The following is a 19797-nucleotide window of genomic DNA, read 5'->3' on the forward strand; positions in this document are numbered from 1 at the left end:
ACCGCCGCGGAGGAGCGCGCCCATTGGCCAGGGGCAGCCCCAGCTGTCAACCCATTGGATGATACCGCTGTCGCTCCCAGGGCCCCGCCTGATGCGAGCCGATTGGCTCCTCAAGCTCCACCATCCCTGAAAAGTCCCAGCCCTTGGACAGCTGGGGTAAGCAACTGAGGTCTGAGCTGGAAGCTGGGTTCTTAGGGCTCAGCGGCTAACCTTGACACAGGCTAATAATATTTGCATGAATAATACACACACAAACATTACTAATACGCTTAATATATTAAGATAATTAATAGCATTTGTTCTCTTGTCATGAGCCATTAATACTTATTAGTCATTCTTATTGCTGTGATAACGCCCTCATGCAAGACCTCTGCAAGGCTTTATCCATATTTGAGCACTTTGCTTTTTGCAGAAGATTTAGCCGCTGGATCGCAGTTTTGACTCCCATATTCTCTACTGCTACCTGTATGGACTCTCCGAACTCATGAATTAAAAAAAAAAAAAAAATCTGCTAACAACAAATTGTATATATCTGTAAAGCACTGTGTGTGTGTGTGTGTGTGTGTGTGTGTGTGTGTGTGTGTGTGTGTAGAATTGGAATAAATACATTTTAAAAAGAATAGATCTAGTTTTTGTCATAGGTTCCTGGCACAGAGCTTCAAAAAACTGGAATTTCCTGAGTGATAGGAGTGTCTTTGTTAAGGTCATGGTGACTCAAGGTGGGCCCCTACATAGCTTCAGAATGATGGCTGGTCACCAAAAGACCTGGCCCTTGATCAGATGATCAGACCTTCCACCTCTGAGGAGGGGAGGGGTCTGGATTATCAATCGTGCCTATGGTAATAAAACCCCAATAAAAACTCTGGACACCTAGGCTTGAGGGAGCTCCCTGGTTGGTGACCATATTGATGTGCCAGGAAGGTGACACACCCTGATTCCACAGGGAGAAGGCAAAGAAGCTTTGTGATGCCCTTCACATTAAACTTTATGTATCTCTTCATTTGCCTGTTTTGAACTATGTCCTGTATCATAAAGCTGTAATTGTAAGCATAGTGCTTTTCTTAGTTCTGTGAGTCATTCAAATGAATTATCAAACTCAGGGAGTCATGGGAAACCCTGAATTGATAGCCAGTTAGTCAAAAGTATGCTTGGCCTGGGGACCCTTACGGTGTGGCTGGGACTGAAGTGAGGGCAGTCTTGTTGGGGACTACTAAGATCTGTTTTTCACTCACAGCAATTAAGTTCTGGCAACAAATGCATAGTTTTCTCTCCCATCATCAACCAGTCCTCGACTCTCCAAACTTCAGGTGGGTATCCCACAATTTAATTCAACTATAACACTCAATGCCTGAAGTTAGCATCAGATCTCACAGGTTAAGGGCTCAGTCCCACAAGACATCCCCCACCCCTGCCGATATAGACACTTCAGACGCCAGTTTCAAATTCATGTTGTCACCTATGTTTCTGACCAACCCGTTATAAATCAGAGGTTCCCACAACCCCCTCCTCAAGTTCTATAATTTGCTGTAATGACTCACTGAACTCAGGGAAACATTGTACTTATGTTTACTGGTTGGTTGTAAAAGATATCATAAAGGATATAGATAACAGCCAGGCGAAGACGCATGCCGGGCAAGGGCTGGTGGGTTCCCAGCACAGGAGCTTCTGTCCTAGTGGAACTGGGTATCCCATCCTCCTGGCACATGGATGCATTTACCAACCCGGAAGCTCTCCAAACTCCATAGTTTAGGGGTTTTATAGAGGTCCCATTACACAGGCATGGTGGATTAAATCATCAGCCTTTGGTAATTAACTCAGCCGTCAGCCCTTCTCCCTTCCCCAGAGTCAGGGGTGGAGGGGTGGAGTGGGGCTAATATTTCCAACTCTCTATTCACATTAGCTCTTCTGGCAACCAGCTGCCATCGTGAAGCTACCTAGGGGCGCACCAAGAGTCACCTCATGAGCATAAACCCAGGTATGGTTGAAAGGAACGTATAATGAACAACTAAGGACACTTTTCTCAGGGAATTTCCAAGGACTTTAGAAGCTCTTGGGCCAGGAACCAGGATAAAGACCAAATATTTATTTCTTAGCATATCGCCGTATCTCAAGAACTTCACCCTTAAACCTGGGTAGTCAGGAGGTTAGCATCAGAACTGAATAAGTACACGCAGTATATAAGTATTTCACAACACACCTTTAGTAGAGAAGCCCAATTAAATATAAGCTCACTCAACCTACAGCAGGTGTTCACAGAGTCTTTGAGTCACGGCAGTTAATTAGGGGCAGTCTTCCCGCTTGCGGTGAATTTATGTTATTTGTAAATAGGTTTCTTCTGAACTTTGAAACAGATTTTCCCAGAGAAACAGTGTTACAGGGATGCCTGGGTGGCTCAGTCAGTTGAGCATGTGCCTTAGGCTTAGGTTGTGATACCAGGGTCCTGGGATTGAGTCCCATGTTGGCTACCTGCTTCTCCCTCTGCCTGCCACTTTCCCTGCTTGGGGGACAACCAGGCACACCTTGATTCTTTTTACTTTCTCTCTCTCTCTCTGACAAATAAATACATAAAATCTTTAAAAAAAAGTGTTACAGTGGTGATTCTGACTGACCCACAATAATTCAAATTATAACAACACTTCCCAGCAATCCTGTGAACTAAACAGAATCTTTTCTTTTTTATGTAAATAAACTTTTTTAAAATTTTTATTTACTTTCTTGACAGACAGAAAGCATGAGTGGGGGGAACAGCAGGCAGAGGGAGAAGTAGACTCCCCTTAAAGCAGGGAGCCGGATACGGGGCTCCATCCCAGGACTCTGGGATCATGACCAAAGCCGAAGGCAGATGCTTAACTGTCTGTGCCACCCAGGTACCCCTAAACAGAATCCTTTCAACAAAAATCCATTTTTACTAAATCAGCCAGAGCTGGGTCTTGTGTTTTCTAATAAATAAACTTGTCAAAAAAAAAAAAAGCTATATAAGTAAGTGAATCCCTGAGAATATATCTCCTTCTCCCATTCACATAGCCTGTAGCCACAGCAACAGAAGGGGAGTAATTTTTCTCCTTAAAACTATTACTCCATTTTTTTAAAGATTTTTTTTAAAGATTTTATTTATTTGACAGAGATCACAAGTAGGCAGAGAGGCAGGTAGAGAGAGAGGAAGGGAAGCAGGCTCCCCGCTGAGGAGAGAGCCCGATGTGGGGCTCGATCCCAGGACCCTGAGATCATGACCTGAGCCAAAGGCAGAGGCTTTAACCCACTGAGCCACCCAGGCACCCAAAAACTATTACTCCTTTTGACCAAATGACTTGATCAAGAAACTTCTAGGAAGCCAACTTTTGTGTGTGTGTGTGTGTGTGTATATGTGTATATATACACACTATGTAATTACAGGGATGTCTATTACTATTTCCAGGAAGAAAAAAATGGTGATAAATTGTCCCACAAAAGGAGACCAGTTAAAGTAATTTGTACTTCAATGGAACCAAAGAAAAAGTAAAAAGAATCAAGGGGTGCCTGGGTGTCTAGTCATTAAGCAGGCAACTCTTAATTTTGACTCATGTTATGATCTCAGGGTCCTGGGACTGAGCCCCATGTGGAGCCCCACAACAGGCTCTGTGCTCAGCAGGGAGACCGCTTGAGGATTCTCTCTCTCCTTCTCCCTCTGCCCTCCCTCCATTCTCTTTCTTCTCTTTCATAGACATCTTTTGGGATGCCTGGGTGGCTCAGTTTGTTAAGTGTCTGCCTGTAGTTCAGGTCAGGATCGCAGGGTCCTGGGATCAAGTCCCATGTCAGCTCCCTGCTTCTCCCTCTGCCTGCCACTCCCCCTGCTTGTGTGTTCTCACTCTCTCTCTCTCTGACAAGTAAACAAATCTCTAAAAAATCAATAATTAAAAAAGAAAATAAAAAGAAGTGAGCATGGAAAGATATGCCAAATACATTGTTTTATGAAAAGAAAGTTACAAACCAAATATATCAGGGATGCCTGGGTGGCTCGATCGGTTTAGTGACCAACTCTTGATTTTGGCTCAGATCATGGTCACTGAGGACCTCCGTGCCCCCCCACCCCCGCCGCCGACTCAGCCCCTGTAGGGCTCACACAAGGTGTGGAGCCTGCTTGGGATTCTCTCTCTCCCTCTCCCTTTGCCCCTCCCCTGCACATGTAGGCTTGCTCTCTCTTTCTCTTAGGACTGTATTTGTAAATCCAATATTAACAAATAATATTAGTAATATTAAACTACCTAGTAATATGTTAGAATAGGTTTTAGAAATAAACTGGAGGAATCATCCATTCCCAGTGATGGTCTCTAAAAAGTTGGGCTTACAAGGATTTCGACATCATACCATTAAATAATTTTGCAAGTAGGTTATTTTTGCAAGCAGGAAGAACAAAAAAAATCATATTTCTTCTTCCATTTCTGACTTGCACACAATGTATTTAGGAGAGTTTTAAGCCAGATTTTCAGACTTGTTGTTTTTTATGCCTTATTGGTTCAAGGATGCGTGGCATCTTTTTTTTCTTACTTATCCCATCTTTTCAATTTTATTGCAGCATAATTTACAAACAATAAAAGCACCCATATTAAGTGCACAGAGTGTTTTGGCCTACGGAACTAGGACTGCTATCAAGATACACGTTATTTCCATCACTCTCCCAGTACTCCCCATTCCTCCTCTAACTAGCCCTGGCAACTCCTCGTATGTTTTCTTTCACTTCGGTGAGGAGTTTCATATAAATGGAACCATACAATCATGTCTGGTTCTATGTCAGGTTTCTTTCACTCAGCATAAAGTTTTTTGTTTTTTGTTTCTTTAAGATTTTATTTGTCAGAGAGAGAGAGATTGAGAGAAAGAGAGCACAAGCAGGAGGAGCGGCAAGCAGAGGGAGAAGGAGGTTCCCCCGAGAGCAGGGAGCCCAATGTATGACTTGATCCCAGGACTCCAGGATCATGACCTGAGCCAAAGGCAGATGCTTAACCGACTAAGCCACCCAGGTGTCCCTGTTTGTGTGTGTGTGTGTGTGTGTGTGTGTGTGTGTTTAAGATTTTATTTATTTATTCGTTAGAGAGAGAGAAAGAGCACAAACGGGGAGCAGCAGGCAGAGGGAGATGGAGAAGTAGGCTCCACACTGACCAACGAGGCAGACATGGGACTCCATCCCATGCCCAGGATCATGATCCAAGCAGAAGGCAGATGTTCAGCTGATTGAGCCACCTGGGCATCTCTCAGCGTAAGGTTTTTGAGGTTCATCCACACTGTTGATCACATCAATAGCCAATTTCCTTTTATTGCCTACTAGCATTCCATCATATGGATATACCACAATTTGTGTTGATGGACAGTAGAGCCAATTCCAGTTTTTAGCTAATATGGATGAAGTTGCTGTGAACATTCTGTACAAGTCTTTTGGGAGGACAATGTTTTTATTTCTCTTGGATAAATACTTATGAGTGGAACTGCCAGGTCACATGGTAAGATTATGTTTTAATTTTACAAGAAACTGCCGAAACAGGTTTTCCAAAGCGATTGTACCATTTAACGTTCCCACCAGCACTATATGAGCCTTCCAGTTGTTCCACATACTTGCCAACTTGGTATAAATACATTTTCAATAAATAAACAGAAGAACAGTGGTCCCTGTCCTCTGGGAATAACTTTCTTCCCTTTCATAGGAGATCTGGAAGTTCTGAATACAGACTTTACAACATCATCAAGGAAAGGATAATGATACGTAGGAAAAATGACAAGCTCAAACTTTCCTTAATTCCCTGGGGTGTCTTATTTTTACTGGCCTATGTCCAGCAGCAGGAAAAAAAAAAAAAGTTTGCCAACATTTTATTTCTGACCCAAAGAGGCAGGTGGGGCATGGTGATTACAGCAGCGGCAGAAAAGATTTAGATGAGACCTGAGGGAAACCTGCTTCCTGTTTTACTAGGAGACAATCTAGAAAAGAGGATTAGAGACAGTTGGCCTTAAAGGCTGTTTCTCCAGCTACAGTGGAATTTTGATAAAGCCCTGGGGATAGGTGTTGCCTTACCCTTCTCTGCTCTGCCAAACTCAGGTCCCAGCCAGGATGGGGGCGGGGAATCCCTCTTTTTTGGCCAAAGTTGTCACTTTACAAATCTGAGAAGCCAGTAGGGACCTCCTTCCCAACATTTCCCTGTAGCCCCAGTCCCAGGACTCCTCGACATCCCACAGTCCCTGCCTGGTCTAGGGATTTTCCCTAACTGAATGCCGCTTTTCCTTGTGTCTCCAGCCACCAGCCTCCTTCCCTTCCTCCCATGTTTGCTTCTCAGCAGCTGCCTCGAGTCAGAGATTCCTGGCCTGGTGCCCAGCACAGACTCTGACACATAGAAGGCAATTAATTCATACTTGTGGAATTACATCAAGGTGTTTCTGATGGTTATCTCTGGTACGGAGTCTTGATGGTTTTACTTATGGGCTGCTTCATCATAAACATTAAAAGTTAGTTTGGGCCAAAACAAAATTCGTTTTCACTGAATTGAATTCCATTTCTCTCTCGGGCATCTCAGCCTTTGCTCCTCCCTCTGCCCTTTGCCAGCTCCCTTCGTCTTTTATGTCACTGGCCCCACCTCCTCCGTGCTTGACCTTCCAGTCACTGTTTTGGACATGGCAAGGGGCAACTAGGCTGAGAGTGAATCCTTGGTTCCCTGGCATCTCAGCAAACCCCCATTCCCCACACTTTCTCCCTCCCTGCCAGTCTCCTCAAGTACCCCTGGAGGAAGGGAATATTATTGTTTTGTTTTAATGTGTATTGGGTTATAGTAACACACAACAAAGTGCATAGATCTTAAGTATATCTTGCAGTGAATGTTTTATAACATCTTTATTGGGATACAATTCACATGTCATACAATTCGCCCATTTTAAGTGTTTTGTGGGGGACACCTGGATAGCTTAGTCCATTAAGCATTTGACATTGGTCCCTCATTCAGTTTCTTGTTCAGCAGGGAGCCTGTTTCTCCCTCTGCCTGCCGCTCCCCCTGCTTCTGCTCTCTCTCTGACAAATAAATAAAATCTTTTTTTTTTAAAAAAGTGTTTGGGTTTTTAGCTTATTCACAAAATTGTGCAATCATCACAATCTAATTCTAGGATATATTTCATTTAAAGATTTTTATTTATTTGACAGAGAGAGAGAGAGCGCACAAGTAGGCAGAGCAAGAGGGAGAAGCAGACTCCCTGCTGAGCAGGGAGCCTGATGCTGGCTGGATCCCAGGACCCTGGGATCATGACTTGAGCTGAAGGCAGATGCTTAACCAAGCCACCCAGGTGTCCCATGACATTCATTTCTATTAAGTATACAGTCAATAATGGAATTCCTGGGCCGAATTGAATGATGTATATTTATTTAGCTTTTGCTTTCTAAAAGTTCCATGTACACATACATATTTCCAGTTCTTGTGAGTTGGTGATTCTCAATTACTTACAATTTGTCCCATTTTTTTTCCATCTCCAAGTTTCAGGGTTCCATCTTCCTATATTTCTCAGTGATCCCAGGGGATGTCATTAGCCGGCCACCTGAGGATTACCAAGAGGGGCTTAGACAACTGACAAGCTGGAAAGAGGAACTGGGACCTCTGCTAGTCAGTAAGGGGGCATGCAGGTACCTATTAGGAAGGCAACAAACCGTATCTACCACAGGAAGGGCACTCGTCATACACATTTACCCTGTTGATGGAGATAGGACTTTCAGGGAAGGCTTTACACATACATTTTGTTTCCTATTTTGCACACATGCACAAGTTTATTCCTCTGGAGAAATACTTGTGAAACCACTGCTAGAAACCAGTTTCCTAATCAAGATGCCAGGTTCTGAAATGTTTACATTATTTTGTCAGTTCTGAAGCAGGGGGCTAGGAAATTCAGCGGACATCTGGGGACTCATACATATTCATAAGGATAATGGAGATTGGACCTGAGTTCTCAGAGCATGCTGGGAAATTTTCCAGAGTGCCTGGTTACCAGGCAGAATTCGAGGGAGCTGCTATTCCTTTGCCTGATGACTTCCTCATCCCTCAGATCCTTGCATGGTGCCCTTCTAGTTTTGAGAGGAGGACACATCTTGGGATCACTTGCACTGTGGTCTGCTTTTCTGAAAAAGCTCTCAGTTCTTTCACCCCTGTGCTGCCTGGGAAAGTACTTCCCATTTCCTAGAGGGAAAAACATTAATGCTTAAATCATATTTTTCAGAGGGTGGTTTGAAGGCTGGCAGGATTAGCATCCTTTGGGGCAGGGAAAATGTTTGTAAAAATGCCCAGGCCCATTTCCTACCAACTGGATATAAATTTCTGTGGTGGGGTCCCAAAATATTCATTTCAGAGTTTTGTGGGTGATTCTTGTGCTCAATGAAGTTAGAGAACCCTCTGGCTTAAATTATCAATTAAATGAAAACTAACAACACAGACATATTCCTGAAACTATATCCAGGGGCACCTGGGTGGCTCGGTGGCTTAAGGGTCTGTCTTTGGCTCAGGCCCTGATCCTAGGGTCCTGGGATTGAGCCCCCCATCAGGTTTCCTTGCTCAACAGGGAATCTGTTTCTCCCTCTTGCTCTACCTCTTTGTGCTCTCTCTCTGTCAAAAAAATAATTAAAATCTTAAAAAAAAAAAAAACTATATCCAGTCCCATCCACCTGCTCCCACCAAACTGAATACCTTGTAGCTTTACCTACCCACACGTCCCCACCAAGACTTCTCAAACACTGTTTCTTTCTTCTACAATCTGTCTGATTTCCCTCATCCTTTAAGGCTGGCTTTGATTTCACATATTCCAAGATATCTTCCCAGAACTCTGGGTAAAGGTACCTCTCCTCTGGTTCCTATTGCTTCCTGTGATTACCCCAGGACCCCTAGAAAACTGCAGTATTATTGTCCAAGTAGGCATCTGTCTGTCCCATTACACTGAATCAGTTCCTGGAACACTGGGCTGACATTTTTTTTCATGGGCTGGCTGGAACCTAGCATAGAGTGGGGTACACAGTAGGCACTCAATAAATGTTGAATAAAGGGAAGAATTATTATGACTTATGCCTTTTATGCCCACTTAAGAAATCCTTGCCTACCTCACCACAAAAACAAGTGGTTTTTTTGGTTTTCTTCTAGAAGCCTTATTGTTTTATCTTTTACATTTAAGTCTATGACCCACTTTGAATTTTATTTATTTATTTGGCAGAGGGAGAGAGAGCGTGAGCACACAAGCCAGGGGAGCAGCAGAGGGAGAAGCAGGCTCCCTGCCGAGCAGGGAGCTTGATATGGGGCTCGATCCCACGACCCTGAGATCATGACCCGAGCCAACCAACTGAGTCACCCAGATGCCCCCTATGACCAATTTTGAATTAATATTTGTGTATAGTGTGAGGTAGGGGTAAAGAGTTTGTTTTTTTGTTTTGGTTTTTTGATATCTTATTGCTCCATTTACTAAGGGGAATACTTTTTATTTTAAAATTGAACTTGAGGGGTGCCTGTGGGGCTCAGTCATTAAGCTTCTGCCTTCGGCTTAGGTCATGATCCCAGGGTCCTGGAATCAAGCTCCAGGTGGGCTCCCTGCTCAGTGGGGGAGCCTGGTTCTTCCTCTCCCACTCACCCTGCTTGTGTGTGTCTCTCGGTCAAATAAATAAATACTTATTTATTTTTGTATATTTTTAAATTAACATATAATGTATTATTTGTTTCAGAGGTACAAGTCTGTGATTCATCAGTCTTACACAATTTACAGCACTCACCATAGCACATATCCAGCAATTGCACTACTGGGTATTTACTCCAAAGATACAAATGTAGTGACCCGAAGGGGCACGTGCACCCCAATGTTTCTAGCAGCAATGTCCACAATAGATAATCTATGGGAAGAGCCTAGATGTCCAACTGCAGATGAATGAATAAGAAAGATGTGGTATATATACGCATGTGGTATATATACATCCATCACCCTTCTCCCCTCCAGCAACCCTCAGTTTGTTTCCTGATAATATGAGCCTCTTATAGTTTGTCTCCCTCTTTGGTTTTGTCTTGTTTCATTTTCCCTCCCTTCCCCTATGATCCTCTGTCTTGCTTCTCAAATTCCTCATATCAGTGAGATCATACATTAATTGTCTCTGATTGATTTATTTCATTTAGCATAAAACCCTCTAGTTCCATCCATGTCTTTGCAAATGGCAAGATTTCATTTTTTGATGGCTGAATAATATTCCATTGCGTATATATACCACATCTTTCTTATTCATTCATCTGCAGTTGGACATCTAGGCTCTTCCCATAGATTATCTATTGTGGACATTGCTGCTAGAAACATTGGGGTGCACGTGCCCCTTCAGGTCACTACATTTGTATCTTTGGAGTAAATACCCAGTAGTGCAATTGCTGGGTTGTAGGGTAGCTCTATTTTTGACCTTTTGAGGAACCTCCATACTGTTTTCCAGAGTGGCTGCACCAGCTTCATTCTCACCAACACTGTAAGAGGGTTCTCCCTTCTCCGCATCCTCACCAACATCTGTCATTTCCTGACTTGTTAATTTTAGCCATTCTGACTGGTGTGAGGTGGTATCTCACTGTGCTTTTGATTTGTATTTCCCTGATGCCCAGTGATGCTGAGCACTTTTTCATGTGTCTGTTGGCCATTTGGATGTCTTCTTTGTTGAAATGTCAGTTAATATCTTCTGCCCATTTCTTGATTGGATTATTTGTTCTTTGGGTGATGAGTTTGATAAGTTCTTTATATATTTTGGATATTAGCCTTTTATCTGCTATGTTGTTTGCAAATATCTTCTCCCATTTTGTCAGTTGTCTTTTGGTTTTGTTGACTGTTTCCTTTGCTGTACGAAAGCTTTTTATCTTGTTGAAGTCCCAATAGTTCATTTTTGCCCTTGCTTCCCCTTTCTTTGGTGAGGTTTCTAGAAAGAAGTTGCTACAGCTGAGTTCGAAGAAGTTGCTGCCTGTGTTCTCCTCAAGGATTTGATGGATTTGTGTCTCACATTGAGGTCTTTCATCCATTTTGAGTCTATTTCTGTGTGTGGTGTAAAGAAATGGTCCAATTTTCCCAACACCATTTATTGAAGAGACTGTCTTTTTACCATTGTTGAAAATTAGCTGACCATACACTTGAAAGTCCATTTCTGGGCTCTCTATTCTGCTCCACTGATCTATGTGTCTGTTTTTGTGCCATAAATAAAGGTAGATTCCTGTGACCCAACCACACTCATGGAATCCTAACTTCTGGATGGTAAGGCCTAGGAATCTGTGATTTTAAGTAAATAAATAAATAAAGTAAGTGGCATTTGAGCCTTTGTCATAAATCCAGGGACCATCCAGTAGGAATCTATTTCTGGACTCTTTGTTCTACTGTTCTATTTGTCTGTCTAAGCCAATACCACTCTATCTTAATAACCGTAGCATTATGATAAGGCTTGAAATCTCGTAATGTAAATCTTCCTCCTTTGCTCCCCTTTTTCAAGATCTTTTATCTTGGCTATTTTAGGTCATTTGCATTTGCATACAAAGTTTAGAATCGGTTTGTGAATGGATTTCCTGGCTGGTTTTAATCTCTTATCTTTTATGCTTTATCTTACCAGAACATCAACCACACAGTCGCACCAGTTCCCAGAAGCTCCTTCATTTTAAATTGAGGGCCAACTTCTTGGTATACAAGCAATCAAATGCAGCCCAGGGCTCTGAGTTCAGCAGCTCAAAGCTGTATAGAGACAGTCTAGACTCAGAACACCAAATCCAACTAGCTTGGCAAATTCCTTATTTGTGGCCCCCCAGCTTTGACCTGCCCTTGAAAGGAGCCTGTAAACTGTTCCATGACTAGACAGAGTGCATATGGAAATTTAATGTATGATAAAGATGGCATTGTATCCTTTGTGAAAAAGATGGATTATTTAATAAATGAGGTTTGGAGCAACTGGAAAAGATGAACTTGGAACCCTACCTCATTGTTCACACTGAAATAAATTCAAAATATATCAAACACTTAAATGTTAAAAATGAAACCATAAAATACTAGGAGAACTCAAAATAATTTTAAAATGATATTGGGGGAGGAAAGACTGCAAAATATAAAACATTTCTTCCTTGCAGGGGCGCCTGGGTGGCTCAGTGGGTTAAAGCCTCTGCCTTCGGCTCAGGTCATGATCTCAGGGTCCTGGGATCGAGCCCCACATTGGGCTCTCTGCTCAGCGGGGAGCCTGCTTCCTCCTCTCTCTCTCTCCACCTGCCTCTCTGCCTACTTGTGATCTCTATCTGTCAAATAAATAAATAAATAAAAATCTTAAAAAACAAAACAAAACAAAACATTTCTTCCTTGCAAAAAAACCCATATCCCCAAAATGAAAAGGCAAACAATACACTGGAAAAAATATATGAAACACCTGTTTATGGCTAAAGGCTCATTTCCTTAATATATAAAGGGTGATGTAAATTAGTAACATAATACTAGCAATCTGAAAAAAATGGCCAAAGGACATGACCAGACTGATTAAAAGAAAATGCATTACAAAGTGGTCTTAAGCAGATGAAAATATGGTAAATATCATTTATAACCTGAGAAACATGAATCAGAATTACATGGAGATATCATTTTTCTCGGGGAGATTGTCAAAGATACAAAAGCTTGAGAGCACACTGTGTGGTGAGGGAAACTGGCATTTCTACACACTGGTTATGAGAATGCCAACTGGTACAACCTTTGTGAGGTGGAATTAAGGAATATTTATTCAAATGTTAGGTGAAAAGAACAGCTTACAGAAGCATATGAATAGTATAACAACATTTATCAAAATTTTAAAGAAAGTGAAACTATTATATATTATTTATGGATACATACACATGCAATAAAAATATTAAGACACGGAAGGAAAAATACCAGTCATTAGTAATAATAGTGGTTATCTATGGAGAGGTAGGGAGGGGGAGAGATTAAGAAATGTACATGTGGTATCCAGTCTATGCTTGTAAATGTTAATATTTGTTAGATCTGTGTGGTATCTATGCACTGGTATTCTCTTTTACAGATCTTGACACATTTGAACATTTTTTAAATAAAAAAATATAGCTTATAAGGGTACCTGGCTGGCTCAGTCGGTAGAGCATGCAACTCTTTTTTTTTTTTTTTTTAAGATTTTTTTATTTATTTGACAGAGAGAGAGATCACAAGTAGGCAGAGAGGCAGGCAGAGAGAGAGAGGAGAGAAAGCAGGCTCCCTGCGGAGCAGAGAGCCCCACGCGGGGCTCGATGCCAGGACCCTGGGATCTTGACCTGAGCCGAAGGCAGAAGCTTTAACCCACTGAGCCACCCCAGGCGCCCCTAGAGCCTGCAACTCTTGATCTCCGGGTCATAAGTTCAAGCCCCACCTTGGGCACAGAGCTTAGTTAAAGAAAAAAAATAAGAATTATTATTATTATTAAAGATTTTATTTATTTATTTGACAGATAGAGATCACAAGTAGGCAGAGAGGCAGGCGGAAAGAGAGAGAGAGGAGGAAGCAGGCTCCCCGCTGAGCAGGGAGCCCAATGTGGGGCTCGATCCCAGGACCCTGGGATCATGACCTGAGCCGAAGGCAGAGGCTTTAACCCACTGAGCCACCCAGGCGCCCCCAAAATAAGAATTATTATAGTGAGATTCATCCCTTCTGAATTTGGGAAGTTGGCCTCGGTCATTTGGCATTCATGCGCCGCCTGGTGGACTGAGTTGGAAATTCTGGGGTGGACAAAGATCTCACCGCCAAAGAGCTAGGAGGCCCCTGTGAGGAAAATGTGTGAGGCCCAGTATTACACTGGAAATTAGTGGCCAAACCAAGACCATGACCATGATTCTTCAGACTCTTATTTCCCAGTTCTGTGTTTCTCTGCCTTGAACCCTACCTTTACTTCTGGGCCTACTTTGTGCTTTCGGCCTTCTTTAAGCTGTTTGCACCTAAGCCTGTTTGATTTCAGAGCCAGAGCTGCTGCTTATTCTGTCAAAGCGCAGGAAATCAACTGTCAGAACTGTGACATATAGTGCCTTCATTTTGTGAAGAATCAGGATTAGGTATTGAAACCTATCCATCAAGGGGGACCTGGTTGGCTTAGTCAGAAGAGCATGTGACTCTTGATCTTGGGGTTCTGAGTTCAAGTCCCATGCTGGGTGTAGGGATTATTAAAAACAAAACAAAACATGGGGCGCCTGGGTGGCTCAGTGGGTTGAACCTCTGCCTTCTGCTTGGGTCGTGATCTCAGGGTCCTGGAATGGAGCGCCGTGTTGGGCTCTCTGCTCGGTGGGCTCTTTGCTCAGCGGGAAGCCTGCTTCTCCCCACCTCTCTCTGCCTGCCTCTCTGCCTGCTTGTGAACTCTGTCTGTCAAATAGATAAAATCTTAAAAAAAAACCCAAAAACCTTAAAAAAAAAATCCATCAAGATGGAAAAGAAAAACTAGAAAAGAAAAACTTCCTCAGCCTTAGGAATGATTTTTCCATGAGGATCACATGGGTGGAGACACTCACAATCAGTACATCTAAGTAATGCAGCCCCCTACCTCATGTCACCCAGCTCTTCAGGCACAATGCCCCCAGGTGCTTCACTGCCCTTGAGTGAGGAAGTTTCTCACCAGAGCAAATCTGCCACCAAACAGGACAAGAATGAAGGGCTTACACCTTGTTCAAAGTCAAGAAAATGGAAACTACCATTGAATGAGTACCACTGTATATGAAGCATTTCCCCATAATGTCAGCTCTAACAATTCTTGAGTTCCAAATTGTACAGCAAGAAGGATGGGCTTTTGGCTCCTTTGAGGTCATCCCCTTTGTCACCTGAAATGACTCAGGTCTGCCAGAGGGTGTGGAGGCTGCCTCCCAGGAGCAGGTAAGGACAAGCCCAGAGCCAGATGACTGCTTCAGCCTTAGGCGCTGAGGACAAGGGGAAGGAATGGGAAAAGAGAAAGGCCAATTCATCCTACTTGGATGCCAAAAACCTTTTGGGGTGGAGGGAAACATACTCCACCAAGAACAGTGACTCAACCATCTAGAGGCCCCTGTTAAGGAGGTCCACAACGTCCAGGCTTTGCCAAGTTCAGGGAACAGTGCTGAGCCTGTCAGCATTCTTGTGGGGGCCAGGCCAACAAAGGTAACCTGAGAATGTATCAGAGTAACCACAGTCCTGGCCAGGAGCATTATATGCGCCCCTACTTGAAGGTGCTGTATTTTTCCATTCTGGGAAATTCTTAAAATGCAGGTGACTCACCAGCTCTTTCCTTTGCGCCAAAGATGAGCCCCAGCCCTCCTCCCTCCTCTCTTCTTTCCAAGCCCAACCTGGGCTTGGTCATACCTGGCCAAATTGTCTCAGAGTAATCCTGGGGTCAGTTTACCTAGGCTCTTGCCCTTCATTCTTTTTTTTTTTTTTTTAAACTTTATGTATTTGACAGACAGAGATCACAAATTGGCAGAGAGGCAGGCAGAGAGAGAAGGGCAAGCAGGCTCCCCGCTGAGCAGAGAGCCCGATGTGGGGTTTGATCCCAGGACCCTGGGATCATGACTTGAGCGGAAGGGAGAGGCTTAACCCACTGAGCCACCCAGGCGCCCCTCTTGCCCTTCATTCTTGCTGGTTAGCATGATTTGGGGGAGTATGGAGCTCTGCTTGGGATAGGACTGCCAGATGTAGCAAATAAAAATATAGGACATCTGGTTAAACATGAATTTCAGACAAACCGTGAATATCATTTTAGTGCAAGTACTCCCTAATACTACATTGTATTTTATCTGACATTGTATCCTAGGAGTATTTAAATTTCTTTCATTATCCCAGATCAGGGGTTGACAAACTTTTCCTGTAAAGGACCACATGGGGTGCCTGGGTGGCTCAGTGTGTTAAGCCTCTGGCTTCAGCTCAGGTCATGATCTCGGGGTCCTGGGATGGAGTCCCATGTCGGACTCTCTGCTCAGTAGGGAGCCTGCTTCCTCCTCTCTCTCTCTGCCTGCCTCTCTGCCTACTTGTGATCTCTCTCTGTCAAATAAATAAATGAAATCTTTAAAAAAAAAAAAAAAAAAGGACCAGACAGTAAGTGTTTTAGCCTTGTGGGCCCCACAGCTGGGTCTCTGTTGCAACTACTCAACTTTTCCTTTGTAACACCAAAGCAGCTCTAGATAATGCATAAATAAATAGGGGTAGTTGTGTTACATAAATGTTATTTATGGACACTGACCTTTGAATTTATGTAATTTTCACATGTCATGAAAGATTATTCTTTTGAGTTTTTCCCCAGCCATTAAAAAAAAAAAATTGTTCTTAGCTTACAGGTTGTACAAAAACTGGTAGAAACCTAGATTTGACTGATAGGTCATAGTTTGCCTACCTCTGACCTAAAGTCAAAGAATCCAGGGACACCTGGGTGGCTCAGCTGGTCAAGTGTCCAAATGTTGATTTCAGCTCAGGTCATGATCTCACGGTCATGAGATTGAGCCCTGCATCGGGCTCTGCACTTGGCATGGAGTCTGTTTGAGATTCTCTCTCTCTCCCTTTGCCCTTCTCCCCTGCACTCACACTCTCTCTCACTCTCTCAAATAAATAAATCTTTAAAAAAATTACATCGAAGAATCCACCGTTTGTCCGAATCCAAATTACCAGAGAATTGATTTGTAACAATGCAGGTTGCTAGGGCCCACTCCTAGAGTTTTTGCTCCGTAGGTCTGGGGCAGTGCAAAAAATTTGCATTTCTAACACCTTCCCAGGTGATGCTGGTGTTGCTAACTAAGGACCTCACTTCGAAAACCACTGATCTAGAAGAAAACCATTTTCCCATAATGCCAACCTATCTAGGATATACATATTTTTTTTTTAAAGGGGGAGAGAAAGAGAAAGAATCTCAAGCAGACCCTGCGCTGAATGTGGAGCCAGACATGGGGAGGGATCCCATGATCCTGAGATCACAACCTCAGATGAAACCAAGAGTCAGATGCTCAACTGACTGAGCCACCCAGGCGCCCCAAAGAGTTTTATTTTTAAGTTATCTCTACACGGAACACTGAAAAGAAAATAAAAAATGAGTCGCACACTGCATTGACTGAAACAGACAGGCATCCCCATCTAGGGTATCTTAAAGCTTCCTCAGCCTTAGGAATGATTTTTCCATGAGGATCACAGATTGTATCTTTGTTGGAGAGCCTCTCATTCTCTTTAAGAATTTCTCCTTGCACTCGTTACTGGAATTTTCTCTTTTAGCTAGCCTTGGGATGGAGTTGGGCTGAGAGTTTCTGATACGTCTAGATTAAAAAAAAAAAAATAGCTGTCTCCAATTACTAAAAATGATGCATTTAAAAATCTTTTATTCTGTGGGGCACCTGGCTGGCTCAGTCAGTAGAGCATGTGACAACACCTGATCTCAGGGTCATGAGTTCAAGCCCCATCTTGGGGCTTCTTAAAAAAAGAAATTACTTAAGAAAAAAAATCTTTTTTTGGAGTAATTTTAGATTTACAGAAAAGTTGAAGAGAGGGTAAAGTTTACATACACTCCTCACTCAGTTTTTTAAAGATTTTACTTATGGGGGGCCTGGGTGGCTCATTTATTTGGCGACTGCCTTTGGCTCAGGTCATGATCCTGGAGTCCTAGGATCAGGTTCCGCATCATCCCGCGTCAGGCTCCCTGCTCCTTTCTCCCTCTTACCCTCCCCCTTCCCATGTTCTCTCCTTCTCTCATTCTCTCTCTCTCAAATAAATAAATTCTTTAAACACATAATTAAAAAATTTAAAAAAGATTTTATTTATTTGAGAGAGAGAGAGAGCGCGCGCGCACACACACACGCACACATGGGAGGTGGGGGGAGGGTGGAGCAGAAGGGGAGGGAGAGGGAGAGAATCTCAAGCTGACTTGTGCTGAGGGCAGAGCCTGACACGGGGCCTGGTCTCAGGACCCTGAGATCACGACCTGAGCCAGAACCAAGAGTGGGATGTTTAATGGACTGAGCCACCCAGGTGCCCATCACCCAGTTTTCTTTAATGTTAACATCCTACATTACCAGTGTACATTTATCAAAACCAAGAGGCCAACATTAGTACAACACTATTAACTAAACTCTAGACCTTATTTGAATTTCAACTGTTTTTCCACAATGGCCTTTTTCTGTCCCAGGATCCCAACCAAGATACCACCTTACTTTAGTTGGCATGTCTCCTTAGGCTCCTCTGGTCTGTGACAGTTTCTCTGTTTCCTTAATTTTTCATGACCTTGACAATTTTGAAGAGTACTGGTCAGACATTTTGTAAAATATCACTCAGATTGGATTTTTTTTAATGTTTTCCTCCTGATTACTCTGGGATTATGGGTTTCTGGAAAAATATTACAGAAATAAAGTTCCTTCCTCATCATCTCACATTGGGGTACATGGTATGAACATGAATTACCACTGGTAATGTTAACTTTGATCACTTAGCTAGGGTGGTTCTTACTAGGTTTCTCAACTGTTATTTTTCCTTTTCTATACTTAGCTCTTTGGAAACTGGCCAGTAATTCCAGGGTGTGGATTTGGGAATGAGCCGACCACAAATTTCATCACGGACTGTGTGATCTTGGGCAACTTACCTAATATCTCTATGTTTCAAAATTCTCATTTTAAGATTAAGATTGAAAAGGTACCTATTCCACCAGTTTGAAAAAGTGAAGTGAGAAGGTGTATGTGAAAGAGCTTGGCACAGTCTCTGGCACAGTGCTCATTAATGCACTCTATGATTATTGTTATTATCATCACTAGTTTTTTTCTAGGCATGCATATTTAAATTTTAATAGCAATTGTTAACTTGCTTTTATGGTAGATTCTAAAGACTTTTGATGGGTGCCTGGCTGAGTCAGTGGGTAGAGCATGCTTTTTTTTTTTTTTAAAGATTTTATCATCCATTTGATGCAGGGAGAAAGACAGAGAGCACGCAGGGGGAGCGGGAGGGAGAGGGAAAGGGAGAAGCAGACTCCCCATGGAGCAGGGAGCCTGATGCAGGGCTACATCCCAGGACCTTGGGATCATGACCTGATGTGAAGGAAGCCACCTAACGGACTGAACCACCCACGTGTCCCATTTTCTTTCTTTCTTTTTTTTTTTTTTTTGAGCGTGTGACTCTTGATCTCAGAGTTATAAGTGCAAACCCCATATTGGGTGTAGAGATCACTTAAAAATAAAATCTTAAAAAAAAAGTAAATGAAAACTTTTGATCTAGATCCTTTAATTAGTATTTTTTCCTTCTTTTTGTTTTTTTAAGATTTTATTTATTTGTTGGAGAGAGAGAGCATGCACAAGCAGGGAGAGTGGCAGGCAGAGGGAGGAGTAGGCTCCCTGCTAAGCAAGGAGCCCGATGTGGAATAAATCAGTATTTTCCAAAGAGTGGTCTTCAGATTGAATTAGCATCTCTTGGAGTAGAATCCAGGAAACTCATGTTTATCAAGTTTCCCAAGGGATTCTGATGTGCACTGAAGTTGGAGAATCATTTTCTTGGACACTAAAAAAGCCAAGCAAGGAAGAGGGAAGGAACTTCAGTAGAACGGGTCAACCCCAGCTGGTCAAGGCTGACACAGGGGACACTACAATGCAGGTGATTACTCTGGTTCTCTACTCAGAAAGACCTGAGTTTGAATCTAGTGACTAGTGTGGCCTTAACTTAGGTTATGACTCTACTGAGACTGGCACACCTAAGTGGCTCCCTCCCTCTCCAAGTCTTTGATAATTAACACTTATTCAGCTAGGATTTCCCTGACCACATTATACATATAAAATTGCCTTCCTCCTCCACTCCCCAGTCCCTGTTCTACTTTTCTCAGAATCAATTACCATC

Source organism: Lontra canadensis, unplaced genomic scaffold (assembly GCF_010015895.1).
Source record: "Lontra canadensis isolate GAN:19392208 unplaced genomic scaffold, GSC_riverotter_1.0 scaffold58, whole genome shotgun sequence".
NCBI classification, from domain to species: Eukaryota; Metazoa; Chordata; class Mammalia; order Carnivora; family Mustelidae; genus Lontra; species Lontra canadensis.